This window comes from Oncorhynchus clarkii, chromosome 1 (genome assembly GCF_045791955.1).
Source record: "Oncorhynchus clarkii lewisi isolate Uvic-CL-2024 chromosome 1, UVic_Ocla_1.0, whole genome shotgun sequence".
NCBI classification, from domain to species: Eukaryota; Metazoa; Chordata; class Actinopteri; order Salmoniformes; family Salmonidae; genus Oncorhynchus; species Oncorhynchus clarkii.
Window position 1 is genome coordinate 78100306 of NC_092147.1, and position 25658 is coordinate 78125963.

The 25658-nt window shown below is 40.7% G+C and overlaps 1 long non-coding RNA gene across 1 annotated transcript in view; it reads right to left on the reverse strand.

Moving 5' to 3' along the window:
* Positions 1-17939: 17939 nt before the first annotated feature.
* Positions 17940-25658, reverse strand: part of LOC139412847 (uncharacterized) — a 36611-nt gene continuing 28892 nt past the window's right edge. The window contains exon 2 of the long non-coding RNA XR_011634737.1: positions 17940-19255. This is a non-coding gene — a long non-coding RNA (uncharacterized lncRNA). The remainder of the gene's footprint in view (positions 19256-25658) is intronic.

The following is a 25658-nucleotide window of genomic DNA, read 5'->3' on the forward strand; positions in this document are numbered from 1 at the left end:
CACTCAACAAGCACAGCACTTACACAAATGACTGATGATTGGCTGAGAGAAATTGATGATAAAATGATTGTCTGCTGCTGGAAAAACGTATGTGTTATCGCTTTACACCCCCTGCTATAATGTGGATAATGAGTTACTTGTCTAACAGAACACAGAGGGTGTTCTTTAATGGAAGCCTCTCAAATATAATCTAGAGTCAGGAGTTCCCCAGGGTAGCTGTTTCGGCCCTTGCTTTTTTCAATTTTTACTAATGACATGCCACTGACTTTGAGTAAAGCCAGAATGTCTATGTATGCAGATGACTCAACACTATACACGTCAGCTACTACAGAGACTGAAATGACTGCAACACTCAACAAAGCGCTGCAGTTAGTTTCAGAGTGGGTGGCAAGGAATACGTTATCCCTAAATATTTCTAAAACTAAAAGTATTGTATTTGGAATAAAACACTCACTAAACCCTAAACCTCAACTAAATGTTGTAATAAATAATGTGGAATTTGAGCAAGTTGAGATGACTAAACTGCTTGGAGCAACCCTAGATTGTAAACTGTCAAGGTGAAAACATTTTGATGCAGTAGTAGCCAAGATGGGGAGAAGTCTATAATAAAGCGATGCTCTTAACAACACTATCAACAAGAAGGTCCTACACTTTGACTACTGTTCAGTTGTGTGGTCAGATGCCACAAAAAATTGCAATTGGCTCAGAACAGGGCAGCACGGCTGGCCCTTGGATGTACACAGAGAGCTAATATTAATAATATGCATGTCAATCTCTCTTGGCTACTTTTATTTATGAGAGGTGTTGAATGCACCGAGCTGTCTGCCTAAACTACTGGCACAAAGCTCAGACACCCATGCATACCCACAAGACATGCCACAAGAGGTATCTTCACATTCCCCAAGTCCAGAACAGACTATGGGAGGCACACAGTACTACATAGAGCCATGGCTACATGGAACTCTATTCCACATCAAGTAACTGATGCAAGCAGTAAAATTTGATTTAAAAAAACAGATTTAAAAAACACCTTATGGAACAGCGGGGACTGTGAAGCAACACAAACATTGGCACAGACACATGCATACACACACACACACACGATAACATATGCACTATACATACACATGGATTTAGTACTGTAGATATGTGGTAGTGGTTTAGTAGGGGTCTGAGGGCACACAGTGTGTTGTAAAATCTGTGAATGTATTGAAATGTTTTAAAAATTGTATAAACTGCCTTAATTTTGCTGGACCCCAGGAAGAGTAGATGCTGCTTTGGCAGCAAATTAAAAATGTGTTTAAAGTTTTAAAAAACAGCCTTTTATATGATCTGTTTTGAGTTTTGTACTAAGAGTTGTGACATTTTACCACATACTTGTGAAAATAGTACCAAAGCGATTAAACAAAATTGTAACTTGAGCATTTGTCTGCTTGCCCTCTTCACCACAGACTCATGTATCACCATGGGAATACTCATAGCAGTGGACTACCACCTGAAGGATCACTAAAGACCAACTATATCAACCCTTTGATAAGAATAGCACAAGTTGAAACGTATCGATAGCAGAGCAGCAATGATCAAATGCAAAATACATGTACAGAATTTCTGATAATTATCTTGTCTTTGTACATGGCTTTCATATCTTAGACCACCTTTTGCTAAACTTTAAATACAAATGTCATCAGTGAATACAAAATTCACTGTTAAGTGTTTTGTTCACAGAATTTTAACACATTGTTTTCATCAGGAGAGAAATGTGTGCAATTGACCCTTCGCTAAACACCCCCCAGAATTTTGGCCAACCAGTTGCAGCGCTCCAATGGATTTCAAATGTTGTCGAGTCTGACACCTCGGACAAACTCACGTTTAAATTGCATGAATGCCAGTGAGGGCTATGGCAAACACTGAGTTTCTTTTGAAAAGTCATGTTTATGTGACAAATAATTCAACAGTGCACAAGGAGTACTTGCTACTGTGATTCCTGAAATGAACAGCCTCCTGGAGTATTTTTTGTATCTAAAATTATACTTGTATTACATTGTTTGCTAGCTCAGCTGGCTAGCTAGCTCTCAGTCTCATTGACCATCAAACGTTGCTAATGCTAGCTAGCTAGCCACTTAATATAACTTGTTTTCTCAAAATGTATGTTAGCAATGTTATGACTCCCATCTGCAACATCAGGATACGATTTGAGACCACTAGTTAACTCCAAAAGTGGTTATAGCCTTGACTTCGGTAAATACTACTGCGCAAAATTCTAAATCACCCCCTCAGTGTCAAACCATGTACAATATAGGGAAAGGTCTAGGCAACGGGGACAGAGATGTCGTGAAGGAAGTTGGGTTACTTCTAAGTAACTTTAGGTTACTCCTAAATCATCATCTCCAACATTGTGACCTTCCATTTTAGAGCTTTGCTTTGGTGTGGGTTGAGGCCTATACATCCATATCAGTTTTGTTTTCACCATTGTATTCACCTTTCCTTATTTCTATTGTGGATTGTGTTTCTGTGCACCAATGGAAAGTCTACGAAACTAGGAGGAAACAAGGCTATGTATTGAAATGGGTTTGGATTGTGATGATACTGATGAATGAATCCTGCACACAATGTGTTTATTATTATCATTTTTATTAGGAATAATATTTTATTTTATGTGAAATTGTTTGGTGAAATATGTATAAAAGGAGAGTAATTGCCCATCATTCAGCAACTTCCATCTATACAACCTTTGGATAGTTGACTGCAAAGAAAATGTATTGATCTACCTGGATTTTTAAAAGACAACCTAACTTTCTGTTTTGTCTGCTCAGACTCAAAAGATAAGTGTGGTTGTGTTAATCTTTTTGCAGGCGGTCATGTTCTTTTGATGAACATATTTGCAATTTTGACGGTAGAATACAGTTTTGATTAATTAATGTATTTATGTTTTGAGAAGGCAAATACATTTTGAAAACACATTTACTGTTTTGCCAAAGGCCACAGAGTTCGGTGTCTTGTGGACTCTGTTTTGGAAATCGACAACATAGTTCCAAAGAAATGCTTGTACACGATTGAGAAAACCTGTAATATGCACAAATTGTATTTCTTATTCAGTTCTTTACTCGCTGGATTCAGTGTTGCTCTTGTTACAATGATACAGGCTCCAGGGCATATAACCTTGATTTCACCTCAGTGGGAAGAATTCACAGCACATGGAATTTTGATCTAAATAAATACAGAATGAGGATATCTACAGAATTAGAAATTCATTGCACTTGAGATTACTAGAAGCCATAAAATTCATAGTGCATTGGTATAACACAGTGACAGCTTTTACAGCTTGAAATGCACAGTGCAAAGGCCTTCTTTCTGTGTCTAATCGGAATCGTTTTTTACCTCTGCCAAGAAGCAACGTACTCAGGATACCGTGGTCAAAGACCCCAGTCAAATCCTATATTGAGTGCTTTGAGATACAGTACAACTTCATACCCTGTTCTCAATGTATTTGGTTTATATTAGAGCAGTGCATGCCACAAGAGCGACTTGAACTAAACTCTTGTGTCTTCCCTTTATGGGCCCACTCAGGCTGCCAAGGCACAGTGTCTGAAATCACTCCCTTTATCTCACTGGGCCCTGTACAGTTTAGTTGTGTGACCAGCTTGAAATGTTGACAAGCAGAGTTATATTGATTTGTTTTAATGCTATTAGAAGTACACAGCAATTTACTATGAAACAACATTGTTAGAATTACATCATGCATTCGCAAGTTCTCTTTTTTGAAAATGTATTCATAAGAATTTCAGAATAGTTCCTTTGAGCTCATCACTTGTCCCTTTTGATAATCACAAGATTAAACTGTGTTTCATCCCCTTCTCTCTTTTCCTCCTGAGACGGGATGTGTGCGCAGCAGTTTCTCTGGCCTGCATCTCGGTTTAACCTTTGCAGGGATTGCATCACATTTACATCAACCCCACTACGGGCTTTTTGATGTCAGACACAGTATGCAGTTAAGGGTAACTTACTTTAGACAGTTCTGTATCCATTGCATTCAACGATCCTACAGCATACAGTAAAATCAATGTTTTGTGTGATACTATGAACTTTACAGGTTTGGAGCCATTTTGTGTAAAGTGGTCACTTCATATGAATACAGCTGACTGACACCAAACCCTGTGGTCAAGAGCTCAGTGACACTTACAACTCCAGAATTTTTAATTATACTGTAAGTGTAGTAGAACTTCACTGAAATAACGCAATAGAGAGAACACACCAAAATAGAATTTAATTTCCATTTTATTTGACCAACTGTAAATATAAAACACAATTAAAACAGTACTGGCTATTTACTGTATATGTACCACTAGCCTCATGTGGTAATGATAGGTTGTTCCTCACTATAATCCTGAGTTGTGTTCTGTGACTGAGCTAACAGCTTGTGATTCTCAGTGATTCACTATGAGTGGTTATCCTGTCAGTATTCCCCTCATGCTATATTTCACCAGACCTTGAGTCACTGCCAGAGAAACAAGTACTGAAACATTGATAATCTGCATAGAGTGCACTAAATCCTAGTTAAAACCTAAGAGTGTAACCTCTGTAGTTATTGCATTAATTTACACCAAAGGTTTCGGAATCGAAGTGCATATTCATCAAATGTTACTTCTTACCGTAGGCAACTTAAATCCAATTAAAAACTCCTCTTGAAGAGCTGAAGTGAAATATGTGAGAAAGAGGAGTAACTTTTGATGAACCGATCCTTACAACAAATAAGTTATTCTAAATAAGAGCTCTGTCCCTGCAGATTCAGCATTGGCTGGATCAAAACCTGTCTGAAGCGACTGAATGGGCAGAAGTCTGCGGGCCCCAACAAGATTCCCCCCTTGTTCCTGAAAACATAGTGTGAGGAGCTAGCACCAGTTCTGTGCCATATCTTCAACTCATGTATGGAACACAGATCCTTCCCCTCTCAATGGAAATTGTCTATGCTGTGCGTAAGTGAAAAAGCCCCACCTCCCCTACAGCCAAATCTCAACTCCATGGGGAAAATATTTAATGGGTTGCTACGTGACATACTGGAGAAGGAGACTGCTCATAACATCAAGTCTTCACGACGTCTTTGTGAAGAACAGGTCAACAGGGTTTGCTATTCTCCATCTCCAGTTGTAGCACAACATCTCAAACCAAGTGCCAAAGCAAGATGTTAATGTAACCTTGATAGACTTTTGAAGAGCATGGACCATGGCCAGCTCCTACTCACACCATCAAGAGCTACCTAGACAACCACAAGTGAACAGTGAGGAAACCCACAGCTAGTCCCAGCTAAAATACCCCAGGGTGGATTGCTCTCTCCTCTAATATTTGTGCTATGCATGAACACCCTATACTCCAGCCTCCCAAGCAGCGTCCACCCTGTAAAGTACGCTGATGAACTTACACTCAGAGTTGCTCCCTGGCAAGCTACCTGGCCAAACGCAAGCAGTGATCAATGCAGTGGCAGAGTGGGGAAAAACCAACTGCCTCTACATGAAGGAAGAGAAAACCAAGAATATGGTAATCTGCTTCAAAAGGGCTGCTGACAAGGCCTCTCCACCAGTGGTTGCTGTAAACTGCCATCCAGCTGAATGTGTGGAGTCCTTCCTTTTGCTGGGTGTAATGGTGTCAGCTGACCTGACCTGGGACAAGCACATCAGGTATATCCTAAAAAAGGTTACACTCATGATCTACTGCCTAAGTGTAGCAAGACAAACTGGCCTCCCAACTGAAATCCTACTGCAGGTACAGTGCCCTCGGAAAGTATTCAGACCCCTTGACTTTTTGCACATTTTGTTACTTTACAGCCTTATTCTAAAATGTATTAAATGTTTTTTCCCCTCATCAATCTACACACAATAGCCATAGTGACAAAATGAAAACAGGTTTTTTTTTTGCAAACGTATAAAATTTAAAAATACCTTATTTACATAAGTATTTGCTATGCTATGAGACTCAAAATTGAGCTCAGCTGCATCCTATTTCCATTGATCATCCTTGAGATGTTTCTACAACTTGATTGGAGTACACCTGTGGTAAATTCAATTGATTGGACATGAAAAAACTATGAGGTCGAAGGAATTGTCTGTAGAGCTGCGAGACAGGGTTGTGTCAATGCACAGATCTGGGGAAGGGTGCCGTCTGTGGAGATGGGAGAACCTTCCAGAAGGACAACTATCTCTGCAGCACTCCACCAATCAGGTCTTTAGGGTAGAGTGGCCTGACGGAAGCCACTCCTCAGTAAAAGGCACATGACAGCCCGCTTGGAGTTTGCCAAAAGGCAACTAAAGACTCTCGGACCATGAGAAACAAGACTATCTGTGCTGATGAAACCAAAATCGAACGCTTTGACTTGAATGCTAAGCGTCACGTCTGCAGGAAACCTGGCACCATCCCTACGGTGAAGCATGGTGGTGGCAGCATCATGCTGTGGAGATGTTTTTCAGCAGCGGGAACTGGAAGACTAGTCAGGATCAAGGGGAAGATGAATGGAGCAAATTACAGAGAGATCCTTGATGAAAACCTGCTCCAGAGCACTCACGACCTCAGACTGATGCGAAGGTTCACCTTCCAACAGGACAACGACCCTAAGCACACACCCAAGACAACGCAGGAGTGGCTTCAGGACAAGTCTCAATGTTCTTGAGTGACCCAGCCAGAGCCCAGACTGGAACCCGATCTAACATCTCTGGAGAGACCTGAAAATAGCTGTGGAGCAACGCTCCCCATCCAACCTGACAGAGCTTGAGAGGATCTGCAGAGAAGAATGGGAGAAACTCCCCAAATACAGGTGTGCAAGCTTGTAGCGTCATACCCAGAAGACTCAAGGCTGTCGTTGCTGCCAAAGGTGCTTCAGCAAAGTACTGAGTAAAGGGTCTGAATACTTATGTAAATGTTATATTTCTGTTTTTATTATTTTTTTCTACAATGGAATATAGTAAAAATAAAGGGAAACTCTTGAATGTGTGTGTTCAAACTTTGACTGGTACTGTACGTTTCTGCATATGTTCCAAGATGTTAAAATAAACCTACAACAAAACCATGGAGATTTGGAATGGGCTTTGTATCGCTGTCATTTCTTGACCATATGTGACTCACTACCTGGATTCGGACTTATGTAGCAAAATGTGAAATGGTGTTTTTTACATTGGATAAAAGTAGACAACAAAGTACCAACACTAGGCTCTAACTAGAAGAGCAAACAGCTCTGGGAAACGATTAATAACGTTAGCTAGCTAACAGTACACTTTAGCTTAAGACATAACGTTATAGCGAGCTAGCTAGGTAAACAATGAACCTAGCTAGGTAAACAACGTTTATTAAGACCACACGTCACGTAAGCTAACGAGCCAGCCTGCTAACGTTAGCTAGTTAAACAACAATGAACAAAGTGCCAACTATCTAGAAAAGCAAACATCTCTGGGAAACGAATAATTTACGTCCGCTAGGGAGCCAGCCAGCTAACGTTCGCTAGCTAACAGTACACTTTTGCTTAAGACATGAACCTAGCTAGGTAAACAACCTTTAAGATCACACACGTCATGTAACGTTAGCTAACGAGCCAGCCTGCTAACGTTAGCTAGTTAAACAACAATGAACAAAGTGGCAACAATGCCACAGTACTGGGTGCTAACCAACCAAGTACAATGTTGGCTAGCTAACATTAGGCTCTAACTAGAAAAGCAAACGGCTCCTGGAAACAAATAATAATGTCAACTAGGGAGCCAGCCAGCCACCTAGTTTCCTGAATCGGGTCACATATTGTAAAACACACTGTGTAACAGATACTTTATATGTAAAAAAAAATATTCAGATGAGAACTGTAAAGTTATGCCCATCCTCATCGGCGTCGTTAGGGGTGGGCTTCCGAGGCTGCCGCCCTAAATGTTTTTGGAAGGCTGTTTTTGGCAGGCCCCACTGGCTTTGGGTTATGCCACCTATGTCTTCAAATTCTAGCAACACTCTTGCCCATCCCATAGACACCTAGGGCTATGAGTGTCAGTGACTCAGGCTGAAGAATCCCCACATACCAGGAGATGAGGAAGAGAAACCATGGGTTTCTGGTAATACTGACCCAGAACAAACAAATAGTTACATCCACCCTGCACTTTTATTGCCTTCCCTTTTCTCTCTGATAGCAGCTATTTTCAGGAAAGGGGCCAGGGTGCGACTTGATCTCTGAGGATAAGGGTTTAGGTTAGGTTTATAACTAGGGTTAGGGTTGAGATTAGACTAGAGAGTTTAATAGTCACTTGTACATGGTTGGAGATGTAATCACAGGGCACAGTGAAATTACTTAGCTCCGAGCTCCATCAACACAGGACGAAGTTAAATAAAACAATACAAATATAATAAAAATTGATAATAATGAAAACATAAATAATAATATATACATATTAACAGCTGCGCAATAGTAAATGTCCATTGGGGTGGGGGCAGGTTAAATGTCAGTTGATGGGGGGTGGGAAATGTCCATGGGGGAGCAGCAGGGTAGGTAGGAAAACCGGGGGAGCAGTGATACCCCCATACTGGTCTGAGTGATAGCAGGCGTGTGGACATGAATCTAGAGTTAGGGTTATGGGTGGGGTTAGGGTTGAGCCTTGATGTGGACATGAAGTTAGGGTTATGGGTGGAGTTAGAGTTGAGGACATGAAGAGGACTATCCAAGAAAAGTGTTGTCATTACATTCACTAGACGATCTTATCCAGAGCAACTTACAGGAGCAGTAGAGTTGAGTGCCTGTCCTCCTATAGCTCCTCCCACCAGCCTACTCTGAACCACACCTCTCGGAGGCCAGTTTAATAGTTTAACACGGTCCATTGCTTACAGAGTAAAGGCGTTCGCATGCTTCCCTGAACTGAAGCATCCTGATGCCTTTAACCTGTCAGAGCCTAGACCTACTCACGGGTGGGTTGGTCTTACTCTGTAAGCAAGGGACTGGGTTAAACTGTTAAACTGGCCTCCGAGAGGTGTGGTTCAGAGGAGGCTGGTGGGAGGACCTATAGATGGGCTCATTGTAATGGCTGGAATTTAATTTATGGAACGGAGTCAACCATGTGGTTTCAATATGTTTGATGTGTTTGATACCGTTCCATTGATTCCATTCCAGCTATTACAATGAGCCCGTCTTTGTATAGCTCCTCCCACCAGCCTCCTCTGGTGGGGTTAGAGGTGTGAGGCTGAGTGAGAGGCCCTATTATCAGCTTCAGCAGAGTAGAAGGGTGATGTTAGGGGCCCTAAAACTGAAGAGTTTCACATCCATCTAAGTGGAGAGTTTCACATCCATCTAAGTGGAGAGTTTCACATCCATCTAACTGAAGAGTTTCACTTCCATCTAACTGGAGAGTTTCACATCCATCTAACTGAAGAGTTTCACTTCCATCTAAGTGGAGAGTTTCACATCCATCTAACTGGAGAGTTTCACATCCATCTAACTGGAGAGTTTCACATCCATCTAACTGAAGTTTCACATCCATCTAACTGGAGAGTTTCACATCCATCTAACTGGAGAGTTTCACATCCATCTAACTGGAGAGTTTCACATCCACCTAATTGAAGAGTTTCACTTCCATCTAACTGGAGAGTTTCACTTCCATCTAACTGGAGAGTTTCACTTCCATCTAACTGGAGAGTTTCACATCCATCTAACTGGAGAGTTTCACATCCATCTAACTGAAGAGTTTCACTTCCATCTAACTGGAGAGTTTCACATCCATCTAAGTGGAGAGTTTCACATCCATCTAACTGGAGAGTTTCACATCCATCTAACTGGAGAGTTTCACGTCCATCTAACTGGAGAGTTTCACTTCCATCTAAGTGGAGAGTTTCACATCCATCTAAGTGGAGAGTTTCACATCCATCTAAGTGGAGTGTTTCACATCCATCTAAGTGGAGAGTTTCACATCCATCTAACTGGAGAGTTTCACATCCATCTAACTGGAGAGTTTCACATCCATCTAACTGGAGAGTTTCACATCCATCTAACTGAAGAGTTTCACTTCCATCTAAGTGGAGAGTTTCACATCCGCGTTACTGGAGAGTTTCACATCCATCTAACTGAAGAGTTTCACATCCACGTTACTGGAGAGTTTCACATCCATCTTACTGAAGAGTTTCACACCCATCTTATTGGTTTGTGAACCTTGTCCCTCCACTTCTTGCTACATTTTATCACTAAACACTTATCTGACAGGATTCTTAATGCATAGCATCAACATGTATTTTTTCTGTCCAATGATGAGGACTAAAAATGCATTCTGGTTTGTTCAGCTGCCTAAGAAAAATATTAAACTAAAACCATTCAACTAAAAATATGCAACGAAAACACCATCAGAAGAATCCATTCCCTGAGAATAAGAAATATGTTGGCCAGCAGGTTGCTTAGCTGTTAAGAGCGCTGGGCCAGTAACGAAAGGTCACTGGGCTATACTTAGCCTATACTCGTGGACAATATTTAGACTTGTCTCAGAGTAGAAAGGTGGTGGTCTGTTGATATCCCTCTAGTGGTGTGGGGGCTGTGCTTTGGCACGGTGGGTGGGGTTATATCCTGCCTGGTTGGCCCTGTCCCGGGGTATCGTTGGACGGGGCCACAGTGCCCCGTTTGATGATCTTCATCCGAATGCACTCCCAGGAATCCTAGTTCCACAATAAATGTTGTTTTGTTCGATAATGTCCATTATTTATGTCCAAGTAGCTACTTTTGTTAGCGCGTTTAGTACACAAATCCAAACGCTCGTGCAGGTCCAGCCGAACGTCAGATGAAAATGTCAAAAAGTGATATTACAGGTCGAAGAAACTTGTCAAACTAAGTATAGAATCAATCTTCAGGATGTTGTTATCATAAATCTTCAATAACGTTCCAACTGGAGAATTCCATTGTCAGTAGAAATACCATGGAACGCAGGTCTCTATCATGTGAAATGCGCGTGACCAGGACCTGGCTCTCTGCCAGACCACTGACTCAAACAGCTCCCATCCGGCTCCACATCACAGTAGAAGCCTCATTCAAGTTTCTAAAGACGGTTGACATCTAGTGGAAGCCTTAGTAAGTGCAACATAACCAATATCCCACTGTGTATTCAATAGGGGCTGGGTTGAAACTCGACCAACCTCAGATTTCCCACTTCCTGTTTGGATTTCTCCTTTGCCTGCCATATGATTTCTGTTATACTCACAGACATACTTCAAACAGTTTTAGAAACTTCAGAGTGTTTTCTATCCAATACTAATAATAATATGCATATATTAGCATCTGGAACTGAGGAGCAGGCCGTTTACTCTGGGCACCTTTCATCCAAGCTACTCAATACTGCCCCTGCAGCCATAAATTAACACACAACCATGTCTCACAACCTCCCCCTGTCAGGAAGCTCTCACATTAACACCCTGATTCATATCAAGAGATGGCATGATGACTAATTGTTAGTTAGGGTTTTGAAGGTTTTTCTTTGATAAGATTAATGATTCAGTTTTTTTGACAAAGACATTTGGAATGCTTCTCCTTAATTATCCTTCCTCCTGTCTTTGCTTCTTTGTAAGTACTTTTATTTTGTTATTTTATGATGTGAAACACTTTGTTGTATTGAAAAGCGGTATACAAATAAAGTTATTATTATTATTATTATTATAATATCCCTCTAGCGTATTTGTTGACCAATGGGAAGTATCTCAGAACACTGCGCTTTTGTCATTTTGAGCTCTTTTTGCTGTATTGACTCATCTTACCCATCAGTCTACTCTTCTCACCTGTGATTGGCTAGGCTATTTCCATGCAGGTACAGTGCTTTCAGAAAGTATTCAGACCCCTTGACTTTTTCCACATTTTGTTAAATTATAACCTTAATCTAAAATGGATTAAATATTTTTTGCACCTCATCAATCTACACACAATACCCCATAATGACAAACCAAAAACATTTTTTTTTTTTTTACATTTTGACTAATTTCTTAAAAAACAAAAATGATAATCACATTTTCATAAGTATTCAGATCCTTTACTCAGTACCTTGTTTTACTGAGATTTTAATAGAATGAGAAAGAGGATAGATGTCTGTACTTACTGTAAGCTTGACTAATTAAACCGTTCCAGGCAGTGGTTTCAACACAGGGTAAACACATAGACTTGATCCAGATATTTGGCCATTGAGTCTGAGGGTAAAACCTCTCTGGTGGGTATTATATTATCGTGACTCAAGCACCTTTGGTAGCAATTACAGCCCTGAGTCTTCTTGGGTGTGACGCTACAAGCTCGGCACACCTATATTTGGGGAGTTTCTCTCATTCTTCTCTGCAGATCCTCTCAAGCTCTATCAGGTTGGATGGGGAGCCTTGCTGCACAACTATTTTAGGGTCTTTCCAGAGATGTTTGATCGGGTTCAAGTCCAGGCTCTGGCTGGGCCACTCAAGGACATTCAGAGACATGTCCGGAAGCCACTCCTGCGTTGTCTTGGCTGTGTGCTTAGGGTCATTGTCCTGTTGGAAGGTGAAACTTCACCCCAGTCTGAGGTCGTGAGCGCTCTGAAGCAGATTTTCATTAAGGATTTATCTGTAGTTTTCTCCATTCATCTTTGCCTCGATCCTGACTAGTCTCTCAGTCCCCACAGCATGATGCTGCCACCACCACCTTTGGCAAACTCCAAGCGGGCTGTCAAGTGCCTTTTTCTGAGGAGTGGCTTCCGTCTGGCCAGTCTACCAAAAAGGCCTAATTGGTGGAGTGCTGCAGAGATAGTTGTCCTTCTGGAAGGTTCTCCCATCTCAACAGAGGAACTCTGGAGCTCTGTCAGAGTGACCATGGGGTTCTTGCTCAGTTCGGCCGGGCGGCCAGTTCTAGGAAGAGTCTTGGTGTTTCCAATCTTCTTCTATTTAAGAATGATGGAGGTCAGTGTGTTCTTTGGGACCTTCAATGCTGCAGAAATGTTTTGGTACCCTTCCCCAAATCTGTGTCTCGACACAATCTTGTCTCTGAGCTCTACGGACAATTTCTTTGACCTCATGGCTTGGTTTTTGCTCTGAGATCCCCTGTCAACTGTGGGACCTTATATAAACAGGTGTGTGCCTATCCAAATTATGTCCAATCAATTGAATTTACCACAGGTGGACTCCAATTAATTTGTAGAAACATCTCAAAGAATGCTCAATGGAAACAGGATGAGCTCAATTTTGAGTCTCATAGCAAAGGGTCTGAATACTTATAAGATATTTCTGTTTTTTGCAAAAATGTCTAAAAACCTGTTTTCGATTTGTCATCATGGGGTATTGTGTGTAGTTTGCTGATGATTTCTTTATTTTTTAATACATTTTAGAATAAGGCTGCAATGTAACAAAATGTGGGAAAAGCCAAGGGGTCTGAATACTTTCCAAAGTATATAATCAGAGTGCGGTAGTTTCTGTAGATGAGCTCAGGGATGAAAGTCTCCAAACTCATATCGCTGCACGATGCTCTTAGACAATGTTTTTTCTTATAATTTCAAACATATTTATGACGTGAAGCAGGCCTTATGTAATTTTTAATTTTGTCAACTTCGTTGAAACTGTAAACAATAAAACAAATCATAGTTCATGTATTTCCTAACACAAGATGTGTTACATGAGCTTCTTTTGTTACATGAATCTGCATTTCCCTCTGTGAGTACACAATCAAAATGACTGCGGCCTGAACAGGAAAGAGTCCTCCCATGAGTCAACAGGTCCCGTCACTGAAACTAGTTGACAGAGGTTGCGTGCCTCCTCTCAGCAACACAGAGCTTCTCCTTTTAACCAGAGAGAACATGTAACTAACCCTTCATATGCTTTTTGAAGAATATTAGACTGTACTACTAATAATTATTTAATTAGACATGTTCCATTTGATTGTAGTGGAAATGCTCCTGTGGGTGGTGTTATAAGTGGACTGCAATCCATGCAAACAGCATTGTCATACTGGTAGCCATTTAAAGTTCCAGTTAGGCTTGGCCATATACCATTTATACCGTATACCAGGGTATTTCGAAATACTGATGGCATGATATCCTACATCTGCTTTTAACTAACTCAATTAAGTGTAACTATAAGAAATTTAAGATGTGTCAAATAAATTATATCCAGTTCAGGGATCTAGCTTTGCATTTGGTTTTTTAACTTGCTAGCTAAGTGGCTAGATGTCAAGATCAAGTTTATTGGTTACAACAGAGACATGCAATCCCCTCCTGGATCAAGATCCCTGTTGTCTGAATTGTTTTGTACGTCAAATTCTGTTGTTGTTGAAATAGTGCCCCTTGTGTGCACTTCTAGTAGTACCGTTTACCACGGCGTGGTACAGAAACGGTATGAAGGTATGAAAAACTGAATACCGCCCAACCCTAGTTCCAGTGGTTACAAACCACTGACTGTCTTTTTCAGCTGAGGATTACAGTACCCTGCTTATTTTTTTATCCAATGAGAGAGAATTTACTTCTAATAATATACTCCAGCCTTGAATCTGACTATCACAACCCCAGTCCTGACAACCCAACCCAGCTCACAGTCACATCCCTGTGACATGACTAGACCATCTTCAGATGTAGGATCTTAATTTGAGCCAGTTTGCTACAGCAGGAAAATAATCCTTCAGCAACAGGAAATTATGTGGATTATAATGAATAGACGTTTTTGTAGGGTTTGATACGTTTTTCGTAAGGGAAAATCAAGTCTGAGATGTCAAAGTGGAAATTACAAACTTCAGATGCCCTTTTAAACCTCGAATATGCTACAGAAAAAGATCTGCATTTCAGGAAAGATGTCGTGCACCAGGGTGATCAAATTAAGATCCTACATCTGTAACAGTTTATCCAAACAAGGGAACCACCACCAGAGTTCTGATCAGGTTGAACTCCCCAGACACCCATGAGACTATGTGCTCCTGACACTCAGCATGGTTCAAATCTGCTTTTTAATCCGAGTTTGGTCCCAAGTTCAATGATAAAGCCTCTGTGTGATATACCTCACTGGCAAAGCACTTGTTGTCAAGCATTAGTAATCAGTGGACAGCATCTGTTAACACCCAGAGTTCTAATGGTGAATTTATGATGAGTCATCAGTTGTGGGGAAGAGGCCACCGCTGAATTCACTGCTATGTAGTTGTCCTAGGCAAGCAGGAAACAAACCGTTTTGAACAGACTCATATTATCACATTGGGTATAAAGTGTTTATTGCAGGGATATAAGCTGGGTTCGAAGAAGGATCATCATTTTATTGGTACGGTGCTGAGAATAAAGTAGTTGTCCAACAGTTCTGTTAGTATCTCCCTTTTCTTTCACTTCCTGCCAGTTACACCTTCAATTCTAATTTTGTCTCACACACAAAAAAAGTTATGCTCCTTTAAAAGAAGCCTTCTTAAAATGTGGTAGAAAGGGGACGTTTTTGGGAGAGATGTCAGGGTAATTGACTGGTGTAAGTGTTAGGGGCTGTGTCAGTGTTAGGGGGGTGTTGGAGGGGCACATGGGTGAAGGGGAGGTGTTGAAGTGACACTGAATTATGAACAAGAGGCCAATAGTGGGTTATAGTGAGTCTAAACAAGCCAGAGATTGAATGTAGCCTAAATTCTATAACAGAATAGTTGCAGGTTTCTACACAGTAGGATGCCTGTTGATTGGGGGTGGGGGACTGTGTCATTAGGTTATGATAATGGAAGGCAGGTAGCCTAGAAGTTAAGAGATTTGGGCCAGTAACAGAAAGGTCGCTGGTTCAAATCCCTGACTAGGTTAAAAATCTATTGATGTGCCCTTGAGCAAGGCACTTATTCAAAATTTGCTGTGGATAAGAGCTTCTGCTAAATGACTAAAATGAGTTGAATGAAGGATCTGTGTGCTGACTTTAAGTAGCAGGCTATACAGTACAGACGTTTCACTAAGACACTGCATTATAGCTGAACAGCAGCTGGCTCAGATTGCAACAAGGCTGTATTGCACTGGACAGAGCAGTAAACCGGGTGGGGGGAGTGAGCTACTGACTGCTCAACATGTCTGGGCGTATCCTTGTCTGTACATTGTAGAGCCAGAACCCTGAGGCCCTACTGAGCACCCTCACGAGAGCCAGACAGAAACTGTTCAGACGCTCACTCTATCTGCCTGTAACTGTAGCCAGTTCGGACATGAAGGAACAAAAGGTAGACAGCCATCTTGGAGTGATGAGGGGGGGGGGGGGTAGTGATGTGTGTCCTATCATTGGGATATAGTCAATCTTTCAGTCAGGAATATAGTGACGAATTTAACAGATACAAACATGCTCTAACAGGCACACGCAGTACATACATGCTCACATAAATAAGTACTAAATGAGTTAGTGTCATCTTAGTGCTATTACTCCCAATTGCAACTGTGTACCTTAACAGTAGTGGCCCTGAGTGAGCCGAACAACAGGAGAGGAGCTAGTAGCACAGCTTGTGTCTCTGGTTACCATGAGTCACTCCAGCCTTTGTGTGGCGGCTTTCAGTGGCGTGTAAACAGATATTCATCCGACGTGCATCACGTGTGCCCTGGCTCCTGCAGGTCTGTGTTGCTCTAGACACATTCTCCACTCTGTTGACCTTGACACGCTGCTGTCGACAAGCATTGGACATAATAACCCCTCTCTTTTATTACATGTAATATAGTTTATTGATTTATAAAAATAAAAACATCAATTAATATAGCTAAGAAAGCAGTTAACTGATAAGAGCTGGTGATTTGGTGGGTGTCCATTGCAAGGAGCGGGAGAAATGGGAATTATAAGCCAAGCTGGACCGAAAGCTCAGAGACATACAGTACATAACTATGGAAGTAACACAACTTCCTGTATTTTTCGCTGAGTCACCAGAGTTGTTAAAGGGAACACAGACAGATGTAACAAGGTCATGTGAAAAGACAACAGTGTTATGTCAGAGATACATTGTCTTGACAAATAGCATTTTCTTCATGACCACAATATATAATGAGTTACAAAATACAGTAATACATTCTATTGAATCCCCTATTATAACATAACACTATATAGAATCTAATACCAGATCCACTAAACATGAGAAACAGTGGTTTAAAAAGCTGTATAGGAGCATCCCAATTGAATCCAAATTAACAAGACCTGAATAAGACAACTGCACAGCGCTTTAGTGGGCTTGTTCCTCACTCTCTGTGACGTTATGTGTGGAGCCAGGTGCATCCTGGGTATGTTCTGTCTAAAACCTCACACAGATTGACGAATATTCTGAAGCCTGACCCATGCCACCCCAAATCCTACATAATAATGTCGTATTGCCTTACCCAATAAACCAGTTTTGATTGAATTCAGGACTTTGGTCATAAACAATGAAACATGTTATGACACAAATGAGCCATTAAACAGTCCTAATCAGAATGAACTTGGGCTGTAAAACCTCAGTAATACCTGATGATAGCTGTAAGTGTTTTGTATATGGCTGTCTTCAGCATCCTATCACAGACAAACTGTAGAGGATAACTTCTCATTCTACTACAGCAGTGTATGTTCCAACCTCACCCCCTGGGGAACCCCTGTCCATGACCTCAACTACTGCTGTCTGAACCTGTCAGAATCACGTTCAACACCCTTTTTAAATCACCCTGAATCAGACTAACCCTGTTCATAAGCATGCCCCCAGATACCCCTCTTACCTTCATGACCCTAAACACACCCCATTGTGCAGCTCGTGACACAAAATGACAGTGTCTTCATTGGAAGCTAGTGTTTATTTTGGGTGATTTGAGTGGAAATGGACTCACTAATCATTCTGCATTTGAGAACTGAGCTCAAAGTCAAAAGCGTTTCCCTGTCAACTACAGAAGAGTTTAGCATTGAGACACTATTTATGAGAAACATTTATTTGGCCTTTTGGCACATCAGGGTGAACTTATGGTTCTTCAATTATTTCAAACATTTATAATTATCCATATATAACAAAAAACTTAAGTCAGAAAATGTCCTCAATATAAAATCATTTATTGGTGTTATGTTAGAGGTACAGAACCATTTGAGACATCAAGGAGTCAACTTCAACAAATCGACCTCAACAAACCCAGCTTAACGTGAACTCCTGCGTCCAGCGATTTCCCTCCGTCTCTTGACTAGTCATTAAAAGGTAGTCTCCTAGTATTTCAGCCTCAGGCCTTTTTAAAGCCAATAGTCTGCAGAAACAGATCTAACAGATCCATGTCATCACTTGGGAGCTATGAGGTGCTTTATCCCAAAAAGTCCATCCTGCTTTAACAGTAGAGTAATGGGTTGCCTGGTGTTCTAGAGGGAGGAAAGGGAAACGGAATATGGCTATTGACAGGGCCCCCAGAGTGAGAGGACGAGGTGAGGAGAGCCACATAGCAGGCTCACACAGGAGGCTCACACAGGAACTCCCAAACCACACTAACAGAGACATACAGTACATCATATTACAGTCAAATCTAATTTTATTTGTCACATACTTTGTAAGCAACATGTGTAGACTGTCATGGAAACACTTACAGGCCCTTCCCAAAAATGCAGAGGGGAAAAAACAAGGAATAATAGAAAAATGATAACACGAGGAATGAGTAATGAAAACTCGGCTATATACGTAGGGTACCAGAACTGAGTCCATGTGCAGGGGTACGAGGTAATTGAGGTATGTATGTACATATAGGCAGGGATAAAGTGACTAGACAACAGGATAGATAATTAACAGTAGCAGCAGCGTATGTGACGAGTCAAAGGAGCTAGTGCAAAAAGGGTCAATACAGACATTGCAGGTAGTTAGTTATTGGTTAACTATTTAACTAACCATTTAGCAGTCGTATGTCTTGTGGGTAAAAGCTGTTCAGGGTCCTGTTGGTTCCAGACTTGGTGCATCAGTACACCAGAGAGAACAGTCTATGACAGTAAGGTAGGGAATGTGTTTAAAAAGTTATATTTGTTTCAATGCTTTGGGGGTCCTCTGAGTGGATCCTTTCAATCAAATATTTCTCTGAACCAAAATGCCTTTGTCAATTAATGATATAACATCCTTATAGATAGAGATTAATTTGCAGCTTCAAAACATGAAAAGTCAAATGTACATAGAGTAAATTTAGTATAGTTCAAACTAAATCATTGGGTTACCACCTGCCAAGGTACACTATGAGAAAGATGGTGTGATCTAACTGATGTGATCTGGTGTTATCCAACTAGTGTGATCTAACTGTGAAGTCTCTGTCTAAGCGTCCTCACATTTCAAATGGTGGTTCATCTCACCTCGGTCTCATGACACATCCGTCTCATCCAACGAAATCTAAAGTGGAACAGAGAAAGAGGGCTAATAAATAGATAGACACATTGTATCCAGGGGCAGATAAATAATGTAAACAGACAAACAAACCTTTGCTATCATTATCCTATACAAAAGCTTTATGGTGTTCGTTTCATGTGATAATGTGATTTGTTATTTTTGATGTGTAACATGTTTTGATCTCGCTTCAATCGAGGCATTACTTCAACACACCAGTCTTGCCAAAATATTTCATTACAATTTCCCATTCTCCACTTAAATTGGCATTACCAAACAATAATATTTAGATAAATAAATCATGCCTTACATTTAGCAGGAAATCATGTATATAATTTCCCTAGATTATATCAAATATTATTTGCATCACACCATAGTAAACTAAAATGCAAGTTTAAGTGTGTATTGTTATGATCCTCTGTTTCTAACCTCTGTTTCTAACCTCTGTTTCTAACCTCTGTTTCTAACCTCTGTTTCTAACCTCTGTTTCTAACCTCTGTTTCTAACCTCTGTTTCTAACCTCTGTTTCTAACCTCTGTTTCTAACCTCTGTTTCTAACCTCTGTTTCTAACCTCTGTTTCTCATCTCTGTTTTTGGATGGATTTTCCTTGCTCATAAACCACAGGGTGTTATTTCTTACCCCCAAGCAACCTAGTCTCACGCACCAAGCTCTTATTAGCTATTGACAGAAAGTTGTCTGAAAACCCACATCCTCAGTCAAGTATTTTTTTGTGATCCAAAGAAATAAGCAACAAGACTGAACAAGACAAACATTTCACGCCCACCCCCATTCCCACAGGACTTCCCTAACCCATAGTTAGATTAGTGGTTCACAATAACATTCTTACACAATAAGTCCTCAGTCAAGTATTGTAAACATGTGTAAACAGAGAATTGAGCAAAAAACGCAGATTAAACGCAAAGCTCAACCTTAAAGTATCAACATTTGCTTGAATCTTAATAAAAAATGTCTTATTCATCTTTTCAAAATATTTAATGGTATTGCTGATCAGGATAATAACTCCTTTCCATGACTGTGTTTTGATGTAATGTCAGCTTTCTTCTCACTGTATGGGAAAATGTTTAACATCCGAAAAATCAAACTATGATTTGAAGTAAAAAAACATGGATTTCCATCCCAAAGAGAATCTCCTGTTGGTTTAAAATGTACTTTGACTTTGTTTGACACACTGGTCAGAGGAGGAGCTGTGATTGGGTGCTCTTGTTGTACCTGGACTGTGAGGGTCGACCGTGACTAATCAGAGGTTGTTTGAAGGAAGGCCCTGTATATGAGGATGAAATTTGAGAAGACTATTCACTGCGCCACAAAACACACTACTCAAAGTAGCAAAATATATTTACACATCCAGACATTTTTGGTTTGTTTCACAGTCATAGATTAGACAGAATAGTTCTAATTTAGTAGAGTGAAGACTAGTCAGTGAGTGGGAGAGTATTTAAATCATGTTCATGAAACCATATTTTCAGTGGTCTGCTCTGGATTGAAGTACAATTTAGTCATGGAATAGGCTTATCTACAGTATGTCCGTGAAACATTCCCTTCAAGACAGAGGAAAATACATACAAAGTGTTGCTGTCCTGTGTTCATTGCAAAGCCTCCAGAAAGATGCTGCAGGACACAACAAAAATGTCAAGTCCAACATTGACCGACTTAAAATGGCTGCCCCAAAGTTAAAATTGCAGCATTACTTAGTGTCTGTCATAGACAGAGAGCAGTCCCATTCACTGCCACGTCACCCCAGCCGACGACGACAGGCTCTCCTATGCAAGACACATTTCTCAGGTCACCTGAAAACATCGCAGGCGGACATTATGATTAAAGCCTTAAAAAGTCTCAGAAAATAAAAAATAAAAATGAAATTAAAAACCGTCAATTTACAACACGCACTGCAACAATTAGAACAAAGACGATTTGAGTTTTGAAGGTGTTTTCAGTTAGCTGTTTATTATCCTGCCATGGAAAGAGGGCTTTGTATACTTTAAAATGGATGTCAGAGACATTTTTCACAAGGACAGTCATTCTTCATGACCACATTCCTAAGGGCAGAGAAAGTGTTGTGAATGATTTATTATGCAGTCTATACCAAAAAGACTGAATAGTGTCTTTCTGCTTGATACAGTGCATCTCATCATTTAGCAGGTTACAGGCCTACTGTTAACACTGCTGTATTAACTGGTTCAAGATCAGGGGCGACGACAGGATTGTCTTCACTGAATTAAGTCATTACAACGGCTGGCTTTCATAGAAAACAGACATGACAATCTACTTGAGTAAAACATCCATTTTTTAATTACATGAAAATCAACAACGGATTACAAAATGTAATTATGTTTAAAATATGAATAACCTTAATAGAAATAGGTTTAAATAAATAACTACTTTGCCACACGATTGATCCAATTTATAGACACCCTGCCCAGACCAGCGAGACACTCTCCCAGACCTGCGGGACACCCCCCCCCCCAGACAACACACAGACAACAAATTCCAATTGGCTACACTAAAACTCTTTAACATCATCCTTAGCTCTGGCATCTTCCCCAATATTTGGAACCAAGGACTGATCACCCCAAACCACAAAAGTGGAGTCAAATTTGACCCCAAAGCTACTGTGGGATATGCGTCAACAGCATCCTTGGGAAAATCCTCAATGTACTGAGCAAATGAGCAAATGTACTGAGCAAATGTCAAATTGGCTTTTTACCAAATTATCGTACGACAGACCACGTATTCACCCTACACACCCTAATTGACAAACAAACAAACTAAAACAAAACAATGGCAAAGTCTTCTCATGCTTTTTGATTTCAAAAAGCCTATGACTCAATTTGGCGTGAGGGCCTGCTATACAAATTGATGGAAAGTGGTACTGGGGGAAAAACATACAACATTGTAAAATCCATGTACACAAACAACAAGTGTGCGGTTAAAATTGGCAAAACACACACATTTCTTCCCACAGGGCCATGGGGTGAGACCAGGATGCAGCTTAAGCCCCACCCTCTTCAACATATATATCAACGAATTGGCGAGGGCACTAGAAAAGTCTGCAGCACCCGGCCTCACCCTACTAGAATCTGAAGTCAAATGTCTACTGTTTGCTGATGATATGGTGCTTCTGTCACCAACCAAGGAGGGCCTACAGCAGCACTTAAATCTTCTGCACAGATTCTGCAAGAGCTGGGCCCTGACAGTAAATCTCAGTAAGACCAAAATAATGGTGTTCCAAAAAAGGTCCAGTTCCCAGGACCACAAATACAAATTCCATCTAGACACCATTGCCCCAAAGCACACACAAAAACTATACATACCTTGGCCTAAACATCAGCGCAACAGATAACTTCCACAAAGCCGTGAACGATCTGAGAGACAAGGCAAGAAGGGCATTCTATGCCATCAAAAGGAACATAAAATTTGACATACCAATTAGGATCTGGCTAAAAATACTTGAATAAGTTATAGAACCCATTGCCCTTTATGGTTGTGAGGTCTGGGGTCCTCTCACCTACCAAGAATTCACAAAATGGGACAAACACCAAATTGAGACTCTGCATGCAGAATTCTGAAAAATTATAATCCGTGTACAATGAAAAACACCAAATAATCCATGCAGAGCAGAATTAGGCCAATACCCGTTAATTATCAAAATCCAGAAAAGAGACATTAAATTCTACAACCACTGAAAAGGAAGCGATTCACAAACCTTCCATAACAAAGCCATCACCTACAGAGAGATTAACCTGGAGAAGAGTCCTCTAAGCAAGCTGGTCCTGGAGCTCTGTTAACAAACACAAACACACCCCACAGAGCCCCAGGACAGCAGCACAATTAGACCCAAGCAAATCATAAGAAAAGAAAAAGATAATTACTTGATATGTTGGATAGAATTAACAAAAAAAACAGAGCAAACTAGAATGCTATTTGGCTCTAAACAGAGAGTACACAGTGGCAGAATACCTGACCACTGTGACTGACCCAAACTTAAGAAAAGCTTTGACTATGTACAGACTCAGTGAGCATAGCCTTGCTATTGAGAAAGGCCACTGTAGGCAGACCTGGCTCTCAAGAGAACACAGGCTATGTGCACACTGCCCACAAAATGAGGTGAAAACTGAACTGCACTTTCTAACCTCCTGCCCAATCAATGTATGACCATATTAGAGACACATGTTTACTCAGCTTACACAGATCTACAAAGAATTCGAAAACAAACCCGATTTTGATAAACTCAATTACTGGGTGAAATACCACAGTGTGCCATCACAGCAGCAAGATTTGTGACCTGTTGCCACAAGAAAAGGTCAACCAGTGAAGAACAAACACCATTGTAAATACAACCCATAATTATGCTTATTTATTTTCCCTTTTGTACTTTAACCATTAGTACATCGTTACAACACTGTATATTTACATAATATAACATCTGTAATGTCTTTATGCTTTTTGAACTTCTGTGAATGTAATGTTTACTGTTCATTTTTATTGTTTATTTCACTTTTGTATATTATCTACTTCACTTGTTTTGGCAATGTTTACATATGTTTCCCATGTTAATAAAGCCCCTTGAATTGAATTGAATTGAGAGAAAGAGAGAGAGAGCGAGAGAGAGAGAGATTTCGAAGTGATTCACTCATCTTTTGAGTCTCTATCCAATGAAGAGAAAACCGCCCACAACAATAAAAGCAAACCACACTCTGATCAGATGACTTCTACACACCTCAACTCTCTCTCTTCATCACAATGGATAAACAGACAGTGTTTTCATGTAAAGCACCATCACAACAACAAAGTGTGCATGAGTTCAATTGTTCTGAGAATTATCAGCTAAGCTACTAGAAAAGATGCACCACAAAGAAAGATCTGCATGCACTTCCACACGCTTCTCATAATATACCCTGAAAAACAACCACTCTAACAGTGTTTTACTGCCTGAAATGGACATATGACATTTCCCCCTTTTACTTTTTTCACAGACCTCTTTCTGCCCAATGACAATTTTATGGCTTTGAATGCACAGCATAGTGACTGGGAACTGTTGTGACCCTGTTCCCAGAACAGAACTACAGACAGAACAAATACTCTATATCAAGGTCACTGTCCCATCTTTGTAGCGTATGTGTTCTCTCGGTCTTGCATCACAGACAGATGTGGTGAATGAGACAAGGCATAGGAGCACAGCATTGACATCAGCACCCAGGCTTAGAGATCATGGCAGCCAATCATGGATAAACAGCTATTGATCATCCATGGCTACTTAATGGATGAGCTCCACTTTAGTGAATTAATCTCAAATAAAAAGAGGGGAAGAACCCAGGCGTGCATCCATCCATTATGTGGTTGGGATGGTTTGTGGGGTGATTAGTAAACATCTCCTGTACAGTACATTGTCTGAACGTCTCCTACGTGTGGCTGGCCACCCGAGAATGGCTTTGTGGGGGCAAGCAGGAGGTTGACTAAACGAGCAGGCATTTATCACACGCTGGGAAGGACAAGAGATGTGTGATCTGATCGTTTCTCTTTGAGGTTTCAGGTCTTTGTTCATCATCAACAGGTATAGTTAATTCATACGCATGAGAGAGTGACTGTTTCACCACTTCTCTCCTCTTCTCCTCCTTTCTTTCTCCCACACGTTGTAAACAGACACTAAAAGGAGAGGACGGAAACTACAATTAGCCCCATGTCTGTGTTTACCGATCACAAAGTGCTATTGGAGTTAGTCAGACACAAAGACAGTTGGCTGATAATCAATATCTTTGTGGAGCTGAATTTAAGGTGTGAATTACATGGCTAAGGCAGTCTGGGAGTATTTTGTTAAATGTTATTTATCCTTTATTAAACTAGGCAATAACCTTATTCTTATTTACAATAATGGCCTACCAAAAGGAAAAAGGCCTCCTGCGGGGACGGGGGTTGGGATTAAAAATAAAAATCTAGGACAAGAGAGACACCACAAGGCTACATAAAGAGAGACCTAAGACAACAACATAGCATAGCAGCAACACATGACAACACAGCATGGTAGCAACACCACATGACAGCAACATGGTAGCAACACAACATGGCAGCAGCACAATATGGTAGCAGCACAAAACACGGTACAAACAGTATTGGGCACAGACAACAGCACAAAGGCAAGAAGGTAGAGACAAGGTAGAGTATGTCAGTTGGGTGTGTGTCAGAGAAAAACCATTGCATGGGTAAGAATGAAATAGATGCCAGAATGAGGATAAAGTAGTGACAGAGATCTTTTTACAAAACAATTCAGGTAGACAGTCATCTAAGTATAGGTATATGTGTATACACACAGACTATGAGCACGCACACATTTAATTCTGTTCAACTGACAAAGAAAAAATATATGCTGAAGGTCCCTGGGTAGTGGTCAGA